This window comes from Orbicella faveolata, unplaced genomic scaffold (assembly GCF_042242905.1).
Source record: "Orbicella faveolata isolate gen_17 unplaced genomic scaffold, um_ofav_v1 contig_53, whole genome shotgun sequence".
Lineage (NCBI taxonomy): Eukaryota > Metazoa > Cnidaria > Anthozoa > Scleractinia > Merulinidae > Orbicella > Orbicella faveolata.
The window spans coordinates 40,001-57,411 of record NW_028301584.1 but is presented as its reverse complement, the minus strand read 5'-3'; the positions used below and the strand labels follow the sequence as shown (position 1 = coordinate 57,411).

The 17,411-nt window shown below is 35.3% G+C and overlaps 1 pseudogene across 1 annotated transcript in view; it reads left to right on the top strand.

Annotated features, from left to right (window-relative positions):
- Positions 1–17,411, top strand: part of LOC149095285 (uncharacterized) — a 34,013-nt pseudogene that overhangs the window by 8,251 nt on the left and 8,351 nt on the right. Inside the window, exons 2-3 of the transcript XR_016205033.1 lie at positions 14,347–14,439; positions 16,067–17,411. The exon at positions 16,067–17,411 is cut by the window's right edge and continues 1,789 nt beyond it. The product of XR_016205033.1 is annotated as an uncharacterized LOC149095285 (transcript). The remainder of the gene's footprint in view (positions 1–14,346; positions 14,440–16,066) is intronic.

Sequence of the window (17,411 nt, the reverse complement as noted above, 5' to 3'; positions counted from 1 at the left end):
TTTTGAAGATCCTGGCAGATGAAAAGGAAGCCAAAAGAAAGGGCAAAATGAGAAATGGAAAATTGGAATCAGGCAGTTAAAAGTGGAAGACTGGAAAGTGAAAATGAAGCAATGGAAAGTTGAAAAGCAAAATTAAATATAACTGGCACTCAAAGTGATCAAAAAAATATCAATAGAAAAAAATTATATAATTGTGAAAAATGAAAAATTAAAGAGAGAAGCAAAGGTCTTGTAAGATGGTGGTTATTCGAAATGGTTCCGTTGCATCCTGTCACACGTTATTCATGCCAGTGGTTTTTCCTTAGATTCTAATTGGAGTTTCCTATCTTGGCATCATACTTGGTCTCATTTTTTGGATTGGAGTAAGTTTCTGTACTTTAACTCTTTTCTTTTTCCGGAGCATCAGACAAGCTGAATGTGTTTTTGAAGATCCTGGCAGACTTAACAGAAGCCAAAAGGAAAGAGGCAAATGAGAAATGGAAAATTGGAATGAGGAAGTTAAAAGTGGAAGATGGAAAGTGTAAATGAAGCAGTGGCGGCAAGTTGAAAAGTAAAATGTGGCCTTAGCATTCCATGTAATTTTTAAGTTTCCAAAGGATTATTAAATACACTTAGGGCTGACTTTTGGAAGGTTTCGCTTCTTGCCTTTTCCCATCCTCTTCCATGCCTCAAGCAGTGTTTTAGCCTGCTTCAAATTGTCATTGTGGTGTAGAATGGCGGGCAAATCATCCATATCGCAACCGTTGAAACTAGTTGTCAACATTGTCAAAATTAGTTGTCAACTTCAACACTAGAACAACTATTCCACACATTCATTATGTGGGACTGAGTAGAGTTGCTACTTTTCAAGGGTTATATACTAGTCATTGTTCTCACTAAATTTATGACAGCATAAATTGTCTTACTGAAAATTTTGTTTTAAGGATGTCCATTTTATAAGGATGTACAGTATAAGAGCATTTAGTAATATTTGGTGTAACGGTATTCAAATTGTAATATTCTCCAGAAAACAACATGAATTCGTTAATAATGAAAGGGGGCAAATGAGAAATGGAAAATTAGAATCAGGACGTTTAAAAGTGGAAAACTTGAAAGTGAAAATGAAGCAATGGAAAGTTGAAAAGTAAAATTAAATATAACTAGCACTCAAACTGATCAAAAAATATCAATAGAAAAAAATTAGACAATGGTGAAAAATTAAAATTAAAGAGAAGCAAAGGTCTTGTAATGTTGGGTTATTCGAAATGGTTCTGTTGTGTCATGTCAAACGTTTTTCATGCGAGTGGTTTTTACTTAGATTCTAATTGGAGTTTCCTATCTTGGCATCATACTCAGTCTCATTTTTTGGATTGGAGTCAGTTTCTGTAATCCAACTCTTTTCTTTTTCCGGAGCGTCAGACAAGCTAAATGTGTTTTTGAAGATCCTTGCAGACTTAAGAGAAGCCAGAAGGAAAGAGGCAAATGAGAAATGGAAAATAGGAATGAGGAAGTTAAAAGTGGGAGATGGGAAGTGAAGATTGAGCAATGGCAAGATGAAAAGTAAAATTAAATATAACTGGCACTCAAAGGGATTAAAAATATGTCAATAGAGAAAATTAGATGATGGTAAAAAATTAAAATTAAAGAGAAGCAAAGGTCTTGTAACATGGTGGTTATAATGCTTCCAAAATGTTTCTGTTGTGTCCTGTGGCATGTTCTTTATTCCAGTGGTTTCTACTTAGATCTCTGTTGTGAGATGTCTGTAAGAGAGAGACAATGTACGGGTAAACTGGGTTTAGGTTTTTTGTTCATTTGTGCCAAGCTGTGCACTTTTAAAATGACCCCAAGTCTTTGTTCTCTAATGAAATTCTAGCTGGTGATAAGCCATGTAAACAAACAAACTAACAAACTATTCCTTAATTCAAACAAACCTTCCCTTAATTTTGATCCTTGACAAGAAACAACAGATCCCAGTTAAATGACTAGGAAATTTTCTTTGCCGTTCGGGTTGTAAAGTCCCTCAAGTGAAGTGGTTGAAGTCTGGCTTCATAGGGTGAGAAAATCCCAAGATTTATTTCATATCTAACAGCCTTTATATACCATGCTATTATTTTCAGTTGCCTTCAGTTGTATTGTAAAAAGAATATTCTTATCAACACTCAAGATGATATTGATATTCTATTCTATGGATATTCGATATTTTTTTTCTATTGATATTGATAAATATCAATAGAAAAAAATTAGATAATGATGAATAATTAAAATTAAAGAGCAGCAAAGGTCTGGTAAAGTGGTGGTTATTCGAAATGGTTCTGTTGTGTCATGTCACATGTTTTTCATTTTGGATTGGAGTCAGTTTCTGTACTTCAACTCTTTTCTTTTTCCTGAGCGTCGGACAGGCTAAATGTGTTTTTGAAGATCCTGGAAGACTTAAATGAAGCCAAAAGAAAAGAGGCAAATGAGAAATGGAAAATTGGAATCAGGGAGTTAAAAGTGGAAGATGGAAAGTGAAAATGAAGCAGTGGCAAGTTGAAAAGTAAAATGTGGCCTTAGCATTCCATGTAATTTGTAAGTTTCCAAAGGATTATCAAACACAAGGGCTGACTTCTAGAAGGTTTTGCTTGTTGCCTCTGACCATCCTCTTCCATGCCTCGAGCAGTGTTCTCGCCTGCTTCAAATTGTCATCATGGTGTAGAATGGCAGGCAAATCATCCATATTGCAACCTTTCCTTTAACTCGGTGACACTGGTTTAAAACACCAGCCTGTACAGGTTGTGAAGTCACTCAAGTGAAGTGGTTGGAGTCTGGCTTCATAGGGTGAGAAAATCCTACCATTTATTTCATATCTAACAGCCTATATAATACCATGGTATTATTTTCAGTTGCCTTCACTTGTATTTTAAGAAGAATATTCTTATCAACACTCAAGATGATGAAAAAAATATCAATAGAAAAAAATTAGATAATGGTCAATAATTAAAATTAAAGAGAAGCAAAGGTCTGGTAAAGTGGTGGTTATTCAAAATGGTTCTGTTGTGTCATGTCACATGTTTTTCATGTAATACAAGGGCTGACTTTTGGAAGGTTGCGCTTTTTGCCTTTTCCCATCCTCTTCCATGCCTCGAGCAGTGTTTTAGCCTGCTTCAAATTGTCATCGTGGTGTAGAATGGCGGGCAAATCATCCATATCGCAACCGTTGAAACTAGTTGTCAACATTGTCAAAATTAGTTGTCAACTTCAACACTAGAACAACTATTCCACACATTCATTATGTGGGACTGAGTAGAGTTGCTACTTTTCAAGGGTTATATACTAGTCTTTGTCCTCACTAAATTTATGCCAGCATAAATTCTCTTACTGAAAATTTTGTTTTAACAATGTCCATTTAGTAATATTTAACATATTTATATAAGCATTTAGTAATATTTGGTGTAACGGTATTCAAAATGTAATATTCTCCAGAAAACAACATGAACTCGTTAATAATGAAAGGGGGCAAATGAGAAATGGAAAATTAGAATCAGGACATTTAAAAGTGGAAAACTTGAAAGTGAAAATGGAAAGTTGAAAAGTAAAACTAAATATAACTAGCACTCAAACTGATCAAAAAATATCAATAGAAAAAAATTAGACAATGGTGAAAAATTAAAATTAAAGAGAAGCAAAGGTCTTGTAATGTTGGGTTATTCGAAATGGTTCTGTTGTGTCATGTCAAACGTTTTTCATGCGAGTGGTTTTTACTTAGATTCTAATTGGAGTCTCCTATCTTGGCATCATACTCGATCTCATTGTTTGGATTGGAGTCAGTTTCTGTACTCCAACTCTTTTCTTTTTCCGGAGCGTCAGACAAGCTAAATGTGTTTTTGAAGATCCTGGCAGATGAAAAGGAAGCCAAAAGAAAGGGCAAAATGAGAAATGGAAAATTGGAATCAGGCAGTTAAAAGTGGAAGACTGGAAAGTGAAAATGAAGCAATGGAAAGTTGAAAAGCAAAATTAAATATAACTGGCACTCAAAGTGATCAAAAAAATATCAATAGAAAAAAATTAGATAATTGTGAAGAATGAAAAATTAAAGAGAGAAGCAAAGGTCTTGTAAGATGGTGGTTATTCGAAATGGTTCCGTTGCATCCTGTCACATGTTATTCATGCCAGTGGTTTTTACTTAGATTCTAATTGGAGTTTCCTATCTTGGCATCATACTTGGTCTCATTTTTTGGATTGGAGTATTAGTTTCTGTACTTTAACTCTTTTCTTTTTCCGGAGCATCAGACAAGCTGAATGTGTTTTTGAAGATCCTGGAAGACTTAACAGAAGCCAAAAGGAAAGAGGCAAATGAGAAATGGAAAATTGGAATGAGGAAGTTAAAAGTGGAAGATGGAAAGTGTAAATGAAGCAGTGGCAGCAAGTTGAAAAGTAAAATGTGGCCTTAGCATTCCATGTAATTTTTAAGTTTCCAAAGGATTATTAAATACACTTAGGGCTGACTTTTGGAAGGTTTCGCTTCTTGCCTTTTCCCATCCTCTTCCATGCCTCAAGCAGTGTTTTCGCCTGCTTCAAATTGTCATCGTGGTGTAGAATGGCGGGCAAATCATCCATGTCGCAACCATTGAAACTAGTTGTCAGCATTGTCAAAATTAGTTGTCAACTTCAACACTAGAACAACTATTCCACACATTCATTATGTGGGACTGAGTAGAGTTGCTACTTTTCAAGGGTTATATACTAATCTTCGTCGTCACTAAATTTATGACAGCATAAATTGTCCTACTGAAAATTTTGTTTTAACAATGTCCATTTAGTAATATTTAATATATTTAAGCATTTAGTAATATTTGGTGTAGCGGTATTCAAAATGTAATATTCTCCAGAAAACAACATGAACTCGTGAATAATGATAGGGGGCAAATGAGAAATGGGAAATTAGAATCAGGACGTTTAAAAGTGGAAAACTTGAAAGTGAAAATGAAGCAATGGAAAGTTGAAAAGTAAAATTAAATATAACTAGCACTCAAACTGATCAAAAAATATCAATAGAAAAAAATTAGACAATGGTGAAAAATTAAAATTAAAGAGAAGCAAAGGTCTTGTAATGTTGGGTTATTCGAAATGGTTCTGTTGTGTCATGTCAAATGGTTTTCATGCAAGTGGTTTTTACTTAGATTGTAATTGGAGTTTCCTATCTTGGCATCATACTCAGTCTCATTTTTTGGATTGGAGTCAGTTTCTGTAATCCAACTCTTTTCTTTTTCCGGAGTGTCAGACAAGCTAAATGTGTTTTTGAAGATCCTGGCAGACTTAACAGAAGCCAGAAGCAAAGAGGTAAATGAGAAATGGAAAATTGGAATGAGGAAGTTAAAAGTGGGAGATGGGAAGTGAGGATTGAGCAATGGCAAGATAAAAAGTAAAATTAAATATAACTGGCACTCAAAGGGATTAAAAATATGTCAATAGAGAAAATTAGATGATGGTAAAAAATTAAAATTAAAGAGAAGCAAAGGTCTTGTAACATGGTGGTTATAATGCTTCCAAAATGTTTCTGTTGTGTCCTGTGGCATGTTCTTTATTCCAGTGGTTTTTACTTAGATCTCTGTTGTGAGATGTCTGTAAGAGACAGACAGATGTACGGGTAAACTGGGTTTAGGTTTTTTGTTTATTTGTGCCAAGCTGTACACTTTTAAAATGACCCCAAGTCTTTGTTCTCTAATGAAATTCTAGCTGGTGATAAGCCATGTAAACAAACAAACTAACAAACTATTCCTTAATTCAAACAAACCTTCCCTTAATTTTGATCCTTGACAAGAAACAACAGATCCCAGTTAAATGACTAGGAAAGTTTCTTTGCTGTTTGGGTTGTAAAGTCCCTCAAGTGAAGTGGTTGAAGTCTGGCTTCATAAGGTGAGAAAATCCCAAGATTTATTTCATATCTAACAGCCTTTATATACCATGCTATTATTTTCAGTTGCCTTCAGTTGTATTGTAAAGAGAATATTCTTATCAACACTCAAGATGATGAAAAAAATATCAATAGAAAAAAATGAGATAATGATGAATAATTAAAATTAAAGAGCAGCAAAGGTCTGGTAATGTGGTGGTTAGTCGAAATGGTTCTGTTGTGTCCTGTTACATGTTTTTCATTTTGGATTGGAGTCAGTTTCTGTACTTCAACTCTTTTCTTTTTCCTGAGCGTCAGACAGACTAAATGTGTTTTTGAAGATCCTGGAAGACTTAAATGAAGCCAAAAGAAAAGAGGCAAATGAGAAATGGAAAATTGGAATCAGGGAGTTAAAAGTGGAAGATGGAAAGTGAAAATGAAGCAGTGGCAAGTTGAAAAGTAAAATGTGGCCTTAGCATTCCATGTAATTTGTAAGTTTCCAAAGGATTATCAAACACAAGGGCTGACTTCTGGAAGGTTTCGCTTCTTGCCTTTGACCATCCTCTTCCAAGTCTCGAGCAGTGTTCTCGCCTGCTTCAAATTGTCATCATGGTGTAGAATGGCAGGCAAATCATCCATATTGCAACCTTTCCTCTAACTTGGTGACACTGGTTTAAAACACCAGCCTGTACAGGTTGTGAAGTCACTCAAGTGAAGTGGTTGGAGTCTGGCTTCATAGGGTGAGAAAATCCTAACATTTATTTCATATCTAACAGCCTATATAATACCATGGTATTATTTTCAGTTGCCTTGAGTTGCATTGTAAGAAGAATATTCTTATCAACACTGAAAATGATGAAAAAAAATATCAATAGAAAAAAAGTAGACAATGGTGAATAATTAAAATTAAAGAGAAGCAAGGGTCTGGTAAAGTGGTGGTTATTCGAAATGGTTCTGTTGTGTCATGTCACATGTTTTTCATGTAATACAAGGGTGACTTTTGGAAGGTTGCGCTTTTTGCCTTTTCCCATCCTCTTCCATGCCTCAAGCAGTGTTTTAGCCTGCTTCAAATTGTCATCGTGGTGTAGAATGGCAGGCAAATCATCCATGTCACAACCATTGAAACTAGGGTTCAATATCGTCAAAATTAGTTGTCAACTTCAACACTAGAACAACTATTCCACACATTCATTATGTGGGACTGAGTAGAGTTGCTACTGTTCAAGGGTTATATACTAGTCATTGTCCTCACTAAATTTATGATAGCATGAATTGTCTCATTGAAAATTTTGTTTTAAGGGTCTCCATTTTATAAGGATACACACTATAAAAGCATTTAGTAATATTTGGTGTAACGTCGGTATTCAAAATGTAATATTCTCCAGAAAAAACCATGAACTCATTAATAATGTAAGGTAATACAAAATGTCCTTGCAATACAACAGAACAAAAATTGAAGGGCTCCTCCAAAAACACAACATGAACTTGTTAACAAAGTAGGGCAATAGAGAATATCCTTGCAATAAAACAAAAGGTTGATGAAATTGTTTACTAATTGAAGGGTCTTTTTTATCACGATGTGTAATTACTGTTTCTTGGTCATTTATGATTTTTAGGCACTGCTGTTTTCAGTGTTCATGGGAACTTGCAACTGGCCATTATTATCTTGGGTGTTGTTATCTTGCTGGCTTTTAGCGGTTTCATCTGATGCAGTATGTTTTTTTTATACTGGTGATCGGTTTTCCTGTTTGAGAGAGCTGAAAATCAATGTTTTCAAGCTTCAAGCTTTTCAAGTTTTTCAAACTTTTGGGGTGAGGAAATTGATTTAAATACTTTGGCCCAGCCAAGATTCCTCCCTAACCCTAACCCTAACCCTAACCTTCACTGGCCTAGAAGGGTGGATTTTGAGTAATCTCAAGTCGCGGAAGGATATATTTGAAGATTGGCTCATTGATTGGTTAGGGTGGATTCACAATGAAAATGACCCTACGCAATCTCAGGCCAAAAATGGTTGAATTCTATTCAAGACACTAAGTAGAACCACAGCGAAAGGTTGTGAATTCATTATACAATTTGCTGTTGTTGTTGTTGCTGTTGTCTACCAAACCAAGAAAATTGCGATGCACATGTATAGTTAAGTGTCACTACTGGCTTATTAAACCAGCAGGATGAGAGCTTATCATTGGATCAAAATTTCACCAGAAAACATAGACTTGACTTAGTTTTGAAGAGACCTTGCTAATTAAAAGGGCAAGCTAGCTTGTTAATAAGCGCACACAGTTCCAGAACAAAAGTCTGCTACTAAGGTAGATAATAATAATAATGCCTAGTGGCTAACACAAATTGTTGTGAAAATTAACCATTCAGGTTATTCATTATTTCCTTTTCCTTCAGATTTGCTCTAAGGATTGTCAAAAGTGCCACACTTTTATATCGGACTCACTACTCAGGATGTGACTACTGTAAGTGACTGCATGTGGGTACGTTACTACTTAGGTACGTAGATACATCTGATATCTGGCCAATCATTTAGTCAGACCCCATCTAAATGGACACAATTAATTAAACACATATTCACTGTTAAATACATGTAATTTAACTGCTCAAAAGCAAGATCAATCATTTATACCAAAGGCATTGAAAACTTTGAAAATTACTTCATTAAGGGAGGATGGAATAAGTGCAAATGATGTCAAAAAGCTACAACCCTTGTGAGATAACTTTAAGAATTCCAAGGAATTCCTAGGAATTTCCTAAGAATTCCTAGGAAAAAATTCCTAGGAATTCCTAAGAATTCCTAGGAATTCCTAGGAATCTAAGGTGTGAATTTTCACGGTAATTCGGACTCGGAATTCCTAGGAATTCCAAGTTTACATAGAGCTGACTTGGAATTCCTAGGAATTCCAACTGAAATATACTCACCTTGAAAATTCCTTAAAATTCTCAAAAATTCCTAGGAATTTCTGGGAATAACTTGGAATTTGTAGGATTTTTTGAGAATAGGTTGGAATTTTTTGGAAAATCTGAGAAAAACTGGGAATTTTGTATCATTTGTAGGCCAGACAAAATTTTGATGATTAATGCCCAGCATTAAAATAACAAATAAAGTCACTGATACCACATCAAACAGGCTTTAAATCAATGGTTTATTGCATTGGCTTCATGAATTTAAACATAAGTCATTAGAATAATTATCCTGTTTCTTTTTTATTACACCAAGAATTAAAAGTAAAACTGAAAACAGATATGAAGGTCAAACTTTTACATGTTTGATAAAAAGAGAACTTTTTCAGATAATTTACTTACTTTTTTGGTTTACAAATCCAACAATTTTCCATACACAAGATTTTAGCTTAAATTATTGTTATTATGTGGAACAAATCTGGATTTTCATGAATGTAAGGAATCAATTATAAGAACAAAACTGAAACAATCCTTAAAATTAAAAAAGGCTGAGTTTGGGGAAACTTAGCAGCTGTTCAGTTATTTCTTTTGTTTCCGCAGCCTCTTTTGTTGCCCTCTAATTAGGCTGTCAACAGCTGGCCTCTTCATCTTCATCTTTGTTGTATGACACCTAAAACAAAATTAAAAAAATACAGTACATTGCGATATATATGAGGTACTGTAAGACTGAGATCCAAATATTTATGTGCTCACAGTTTAATACACGCAGCTAATTAAGACCTGACTGTAAGCTGGTTGAAATGTTAAAAGAGAAGACTTGATAATGGAAGGTGCTTGTGTACTATTGATAAATATGTTACATAAATCTTGAGCTTACAGTAGATTAAATCAAGGTTTTCCTTCCTCTATAAGTGTATCAACAACTCTTGAATTGGAGGATACACTGTGTATATCACGGTTTTTAGCCAAATTTAGACATTAGAAATACTAAAAAAGACACTTAAAACATTTAAGGAACATTTAAATAATAGAGTAAACACAAAAGAATATACGGATGGACAAAAATTGAAGATCAACACGGATTGCCATACAGTCAGGCTGAAACACACAGGAGACATATCAAACTCATGCACACTGGCTGCCTCGTTGGAGTTTTTGTCAAGAACTTTGACTGGGATCAGAGAGAACTGCTATATTTATTTCGTTTGAACAAGTGAGGCGAGAGAAACTTGTTACTCGCAAATCAAATTGTTTAGGCACGCACACTGGGCAACCTAAATTGTTTCAACTTTGCTTTAGCCAGAATTCATTTCATGCCATGACTGAGTGATCCACTCGTGTATGATTCGTGATGATAAAGTTCATTCAAAAGCTTTTGTCTAAATACAAGAATTTACTTTGTATAATATAAGGTTACTTGAATTTGATTACTCACCAAATAATTTTGTATACGGCTAATCTGTCCTTTGAATTCTTCCCCATTGAAACATCCACAGTAAGACTTTCTTTTAACTCCAAATCTTCGCCAAGAATAACTTGTTTCTCGTTAATGACACTCACGCTGTTTTCTTCTGGTCAGAGGACCGCAGCGAAAACCATTCTGATAAAATTTTGGAAGTGAAATCTACTAAAATGCACGAGCGATCAGCTGTTAACGCTGAATTCAAAGATGGGCGCCAAAAGAGAATTAATAACGCGATCTTTGTCACGTTCAGTCACAAGGATAGTCACGTGAAAATTCGCGTGCTGTGATTGGTTCAGTTGATCAGTTGAGGAGAGAATGGAAACGGGAGAAGAAGGAGAGAGAGACTGGCAACGAGGTTGCCAGACCAGTCGCTTTCGATGGCAAGTCTGTTTCCCTTTCCACGCTGTTTTGGTGGTCTTTTGAAAGATGGGTCTTGCTTCAAAAGGAAAAAACTACACAAACTTTTTACGAATAAATCAAGGAGGAAAATGGAACGTACTTTAACTGGTTGATCTGTTCCCGACGGTTGTCAAGATAAAGGATCATGAGGCACTTGAATCAAGTTCACTGCAAAGGTAAGGAATCCAATTTTATAGGGATTTTCTGTTATGATAACCTATACTTGTAAATTATAAATCAAACTAAGCAATGCATTGTGTGCTCTTTAAAAACCCCAAAAGCCGAAATTCACCTAAAAGGTTTCAGATCGACCTGAGGAAACGAGATAAATTCTGTGAAATGAGCTTAAGCTTGTTGTATTAGTCCACCAAATCTATTTCAACACCCAGTCAGCACAATGCAGCAAGTATAAATTTGCGATGCTTGTCATTTTTTCCTTTGAATTATTTATAAGGATTAGCATGATATGAGATCTATAGTCTTTTCAATACATCAAGATGTAGGTTTTTTTTATTTGCATTGTCATTTATTTATGTCAGTTATTTATTTGTTTCCCACTAACTCATAATCTTTTTGATTCTTTTGATTTTGTTCTGTCATGAATTAAAGTGACCGCGAGGACAAGGAAATACAAGAAACATATTGATGATCCCACTATACCCATACCAAAATCTACAAGATTCGACCACATAAATCGCTTAAAGCAGTCTTCACAGGCCAGTTGACGTCATCTCCCTCTCTTGCATCCCTTTTTCCTGGATATCATTTCCAACACCATGAACAGAACACCTCACAGTTTTCGGCTCACCTGAGTGAGATGGCTGTTGGCAAAAATGTTGTGGATAACTTTGATGGATTATGGAGTGAACCTTTATGCAAGAATTGAAGTTTCACAGAAGCATTTGATAAAATTGAGTTGCCAATACCTGAAAAGACTACAAAAATACCAATTGATGTAATACACAACAACTCAGATTTGTCCACAGACAGTGATTCAGATAATGATGTTGAAGTTTCAGTTCCGACTCCTCTGAAGAAATTGAGAACTCTGACACTGATGACCATTCACTGGACTCCCCTGATGAAAGTGAAACTAATGGTTCCCAAGGAAAAAACATTTTCTGCCAAAGAATATGCCTGTATGGCTATTCTGGCCTTAATTTCAAGACATTGTGTGACAATGAGAGGCTGCTAAAGATATCCTTGTTTAAATGAAACTACCGGTAATTTGTCCAGAGAATGTCACAGTACAGTTTTACAAATGTACAGCAAGTGTGTGGAAACTGTGAGCTTTTCATTTATGACATCTGTGAGAGATGTCTTCCTCTTTTTCCTAAAGTCATACAGGATCAAGTCAAAAATTGTTCAACAGTGGGCTGTGATGGGTATGTGTGTGAATCTACAATTATATTAAATATATACGTGCATATATATACTTTTGGTTTTATTGAAATTGTAAATAATATATATTCATTTATGATGACAGAATTTTTTGCTTAATCTATTTATCAAATCTAAGAGCATTTATTTTTCTATCAGTTAAACTCTGGGTGTTTGATTTACGGGTCCATACAGGCACATATACACTAACAAATCATGTTGGATCTAAAAAGCAATATTATCAGTGCTATAGTTTTATGTTGAGTTGTCAGACTTAAACTGGAATTAATGTACATTTGTCTGGAAATAATTATCTTGGAGCTTGACAACAATAAAAAGGTATGGAACTACAGAGAAATGATCGTGTTGATTTTTACTAATTCACAGAAACTGATTCATGCACTGAGTTCATCTTTAATTTTGACATTTTGGGAAATTTATAGAAATTTCCAGCAATATTTCATGTGATTTAGCTATTCCCAAAAACTCCTAGATATTCCAAATACATTTTTTGAAACAGTCTGGGAAGTAATAGGAGTTCCTTGGAATTCCCAATAATTCCCAGTCATACTTTTCACTATTCCCAAATATTCCCAGAAATTCCAAGGTCTTGGATTAAGCATAATTTGCATGGCTTGGAATAACTTGGAATTCCTAGGAATTCCCAATAATTCCCAGTCATACTTCCACTATTCCCAAATATTCCCAGAAATTCCAAGGTCTTGGATAAAGCATAATTTGCATGTCTTGGAATAATTTGGAATTCCTAGGAATTCCCAGACTACTGGGAATTCATTTCGCAGGGGAAGAAGCTGGATTTCACACCATCGAGTCAGTAGAAATAAATAGTACAAATAAATAGGCAACTTGCAATTGAAAAAAAAAGGAACTTCCCCTTGGTAAACTACAGTAATTTGTTTTCTTAGTAGCAGTAGCCCCAATGCAGATTGGAGTGAAATTTGCTTGTAACACAAAAACAAATTACATCATCGCAAAGCAAGTGTAGAAGAGACGATTTGCTTTTTCCATCGTTCGCCATGGCTGGTTTCAGTGTCTAGCGAAGGTCAAAATTCAACGGATGGAAGAGTGCTCTGAAGCCAAGATCCATAAGAGTAAGCCAGAACTAAGCAATGTAAATGCTGACTATTTTTACTTGTCGGCAGAAATATTCGAATCAGTTGCCAGTCGCACAAAGTTTGTTTGTTGTGGGAAATAGAAAGAAACTATTTTGGGATGGAGCTGTGAGATACTGAAGGGGGGATTTATTTACACTAGGAATATTCTTTGTCAAATTATATCCAGTATTAGGAAAGAAATTGTTAAAAGCATCAGCCATAGACTTAGGATCAGTAATTTCAACATCGTCAACAAGTAATTTAGTGGGGGTGGAACCAGATTTGGATTTAAGATTAACAAGATGTCTTATCCTCTTCCAGACTTTCTTAGAATCAGACATATTTACATGGAAATAATTATTATAATTATTGCTTTGACTTACTTTTAATAATTGATTAATTTTATTTCTATAAAGCTTGAATCTAGTGTGGTAATATACAGAGTTAGCTGAAACATATTTCTTGAAAAGTTTGTTTCTTATGTGGATTGAGACCCTTAAAGCAGTGGTTATCCATGGCTTAGATTTCATTCTTAATTCACCTTTAGAGAGTTGTATGAGAGGGATATGAACATCAATTATGTCAGAAATTCTGGTATAAAAAGAATCAAACATTACATTAGGATCAGGATCGGCATGCAAGACACCTCCCCAATCAACTGACTGCATATCTTGAATTAGAGCAGATTCATCAAAATTAGAATAATCTCTTTTGTAGATCTTAACATTGTTAGGTAAAGAAGTGAGTTTTTTGATAATAACAAAATTAGGTAAATGATCAGTAAGATCATAAATAATATTCCCACTTAAGGTGAGGTGTTCCAAAGAATTGAAGAAAATGTTGTCAATTAAAGTTTGTGAGTGGTCAGTAATTCGAGTAGGTTGTAAAATATGAGGTTGAAAGTTGAAGGACCCCAAAGTATGTAAAAAATTACCTGTATCAGGGTGAGAATCCATTTTAAGAAGGTCAAGAATAAAATCTCCTAAGATGATGCAAAATTTATTCTCCCTATCAATCTTTTCAATAGTGGAGTTAAGAAAATCCATAAAGTTTTGCATGTTACCTTGAGGATGCCGGTAAATAACACCACAGATCATGTTACGTTGAAATCCATATTGTATATCTACCCACAGAGCCTCAAAGTCAGTTGTCGATAATGTAAGTGGACATTTGCAGCAGTACTTGGTAACTGTTTGTTAATCAAATGTGCAATGATTTTGATATGTTTGCAGGCTCCTTTTCACATATGAACTACGGGGAACATAAGCAAGTACTGATCAAGCAGAGATCTGCGGAGATGAGGCAGGAACAGCAACATTTCCAATGTGTGTGTATTCCTCACTTCTTGTGACAGTTTATGTCAGATTTGTTGGTTTTTTAGATTGCTATTTTGCAACCACAAGAGATCTCAGTTGTGACATGTCTGTGAGAGAGACACACATGTGCTGGTAAACTGGCTTGAAGGTTTTTGTTTCTTTGTGCCAAGTGGTGCACTTTTAAAATGAACCCAAGTGCTTGCTCTCTTATGAAATTCTAGCCATGTCAACAAACCAACTAACAGAACATCCCTTCATTCAAAGAAACCATCCCTTAATTTTGACAAGTCAAATGTTGTCTGATGTCACCCAGTGGGAAGAAAAATTCCCCCGTTAGTTATGTTATCTTCGGGCATGTCTCATGTTAAATTTTTTAATTTCAGTACTTTTTTGAGTGGAAAAATGTTCCTTTTACACAATTTTTTGAAATCTTTTTTTCCAGCAAAGAAAGTATATTAATGGATTTAAAAAAACCTGGCTACAATATTTTTCAGTAGTGGAGTTAAGAAAAAGACCCCCGTTAGTTATGTTATTTTCGGGCATGTCTCATATTAAATTTTTTAATTTGAGTACTTTCTTCAGTGGAAAAAATGTTCCTTTCACACAACTGTTTGAAATCTCTTTTCCAGCAAAGAAGGTATATTAATGGATTTAAAAAAAACCTGGCTACAATATTTTTCAATAGTGGACTTAAGAAAAAGACCCCCGTTAGTTATGTTATCTTCGGGCATGTCTCATGTTAAATTTTTTAATTTCAGTAGTTTTTTCAGTGGAAAAATGTTCCTTTCACACAATTTTTTGAAATCTTTTTTTCCAGCAAAGAAGGTATATTAATGGATTTAAAAAAACCTGGCTACAATATTTTTCAATAGTGGAGTTAAGAAAAAGACCCCCGTTAGTTATGTTATCTTCGGGCATGTCTCGTGTTAAATTTTTTAATTTCAGTAGTTTTTTCAGTGGAAAAAATGTTCCTTTCACACAATTTTTTTGAAATCTTTTTTCCAGCAAAGAAAGTATATTAAATGGATTTAAAAAAACCTGGCTACAATATTTTGACTAATCAGTACATTTCTGATAATTTCTAATACATTTCTCAGGAATCATATCGTTGGCGTGACTTGACCTGCATTGCGTGACTTCGTAATTGTAACCTGAGCACACAAGGGGAGTTTACAATAGCATGGCTTAGCTGTCCCCTTAAAAAGAGAAGGGTACTGGTTAAATTCACGGCTGTCGGATGAGAGAAAATCAAGTTTCCATTCTGACCACCTGGAAATGGGATTGACCCTAGAAGGGTGGATTTTGAGTAATCTCAAGTCGCCGAAGGACAGATTTGAAGATTGGCTCATTCGGTTAGGGTGGATTCACCATGAGAATGACCCTACGCAATTTTAGGGCAAAAATGGTTGAATTCTATTCAAGACACTAAGTAGAACCACAATATGCAGTCCATTAATTTAGCACGTTTTTGTTTGATGAGTGAAATGTGCTTAGATCATGTATAACACACAATTGTGTTTGTCCTACACATAATCACAAGTACTGTGAATGAATTCAGTCGTTGATGTTGTCAGTTTTATTAGCCCTCAAAGGGCTATAATATAGAAGTGTCTTATTGCTTTTTTTTTTTTTGCAGAATTCTCAAAGGAAAATGCTTAATGACGCAGCCAGCCAAGGGAGTGAGACTTTGATGGAAAAGAACAGCACAGAGAACAACTCCCGAGACTTTTGATAACATTGCTAGATCGGATATTTTTAGCACTGCATTAAAATTCCCAAAAGAAATCAGATAGTCACTTTTTATGTTTGTTTATTGGTGTTAAGCCCATTTTCGATTACTCACTTCTTCAGTCAAAACCTGACTAAAAGCCTGTGTCGTGCATGTTGAGGGTTGCTTTTCCATGTCCCTTCAGCCTATGGCTAAGCAACAAGACTCGGTCGTATTTCAAAAATACAACAGACATCATTAACTTCCGAGATAATGTGCAATATAACATGTTGCACTCAATATTCTGGTCTTTCAGGCTCCACAAAATGTACACACTCGCTAAGCTCAGTTGCGCTTCTTCACCTTCGGTTTTCAAATGAGCATACGTATGATTGGTATATCATTTTCTTTTCTTTTTTTAACAGCAATTTTTGTATATCTTTGTCGTTAAGTACGGTGGCTACTAAATTGAAAGGTCTTTGCGCCAGATTAGGCCCATGCGGAAAAGTAGATCTTCGCAAGCGCTATTTCAATCGACGGTTAGGCCTCTGTTGCTGTTAACGATGGAACGGCAGAGAGCCTGGGAACCAGCGGGGGGATTCCCCTAGCGAGGAACGTGCACAAACATTGAGCCAAGAGTTGTTTGTGTGCGTGTGTCTAGTCTTTTTCTGCGCGAAATTTAGACGTTCAACGAGAACAATACCGAACAAGCTAGTTCAATAAAGTGTTTATAGTAATGGCTCTTTTTAATCTACCCCAATATAATTGATCTTTTCTCGGTAAACAGCCCACGAGCGCGCGAAAGGTTCGCCATGGTATTAATCGAGTGGAAACCAAACTGGCACTGAACTTCAAACATCGCACGACTTTATTTCTTTACGCGATTACGAGTTTGACTAGGAAAAATGACAAGTAAATAGCAAGTGAATACAACAATAATGTAAGTCAAGGAAGCTAGGCGAAAAATAAAGAAAAACATAGCAAACGCGACTTCCAGAAATTCCACCAGAATGATGCAGTAGGAATTGAAGAGATCCTGGATACGTACGCGATGCACAATTTGCTGGAACGGATTTGCAAGCTATTTTCAATTAACCAAACCGTAGCTGTTTTAAAAATTCGTATAAGTAGGCGCGCGAAAAATGTAAATTATTTGTCCCGGGGCTCTGTTTCTCGAAAGGCCCGGAAACTTTTAGGGCCCGCGAAGCCACTTTTAGTTTATCTTTTTCTAAAAACAGAGAGGTGTCTACGCCTGAAACTTCTTGCATGAACA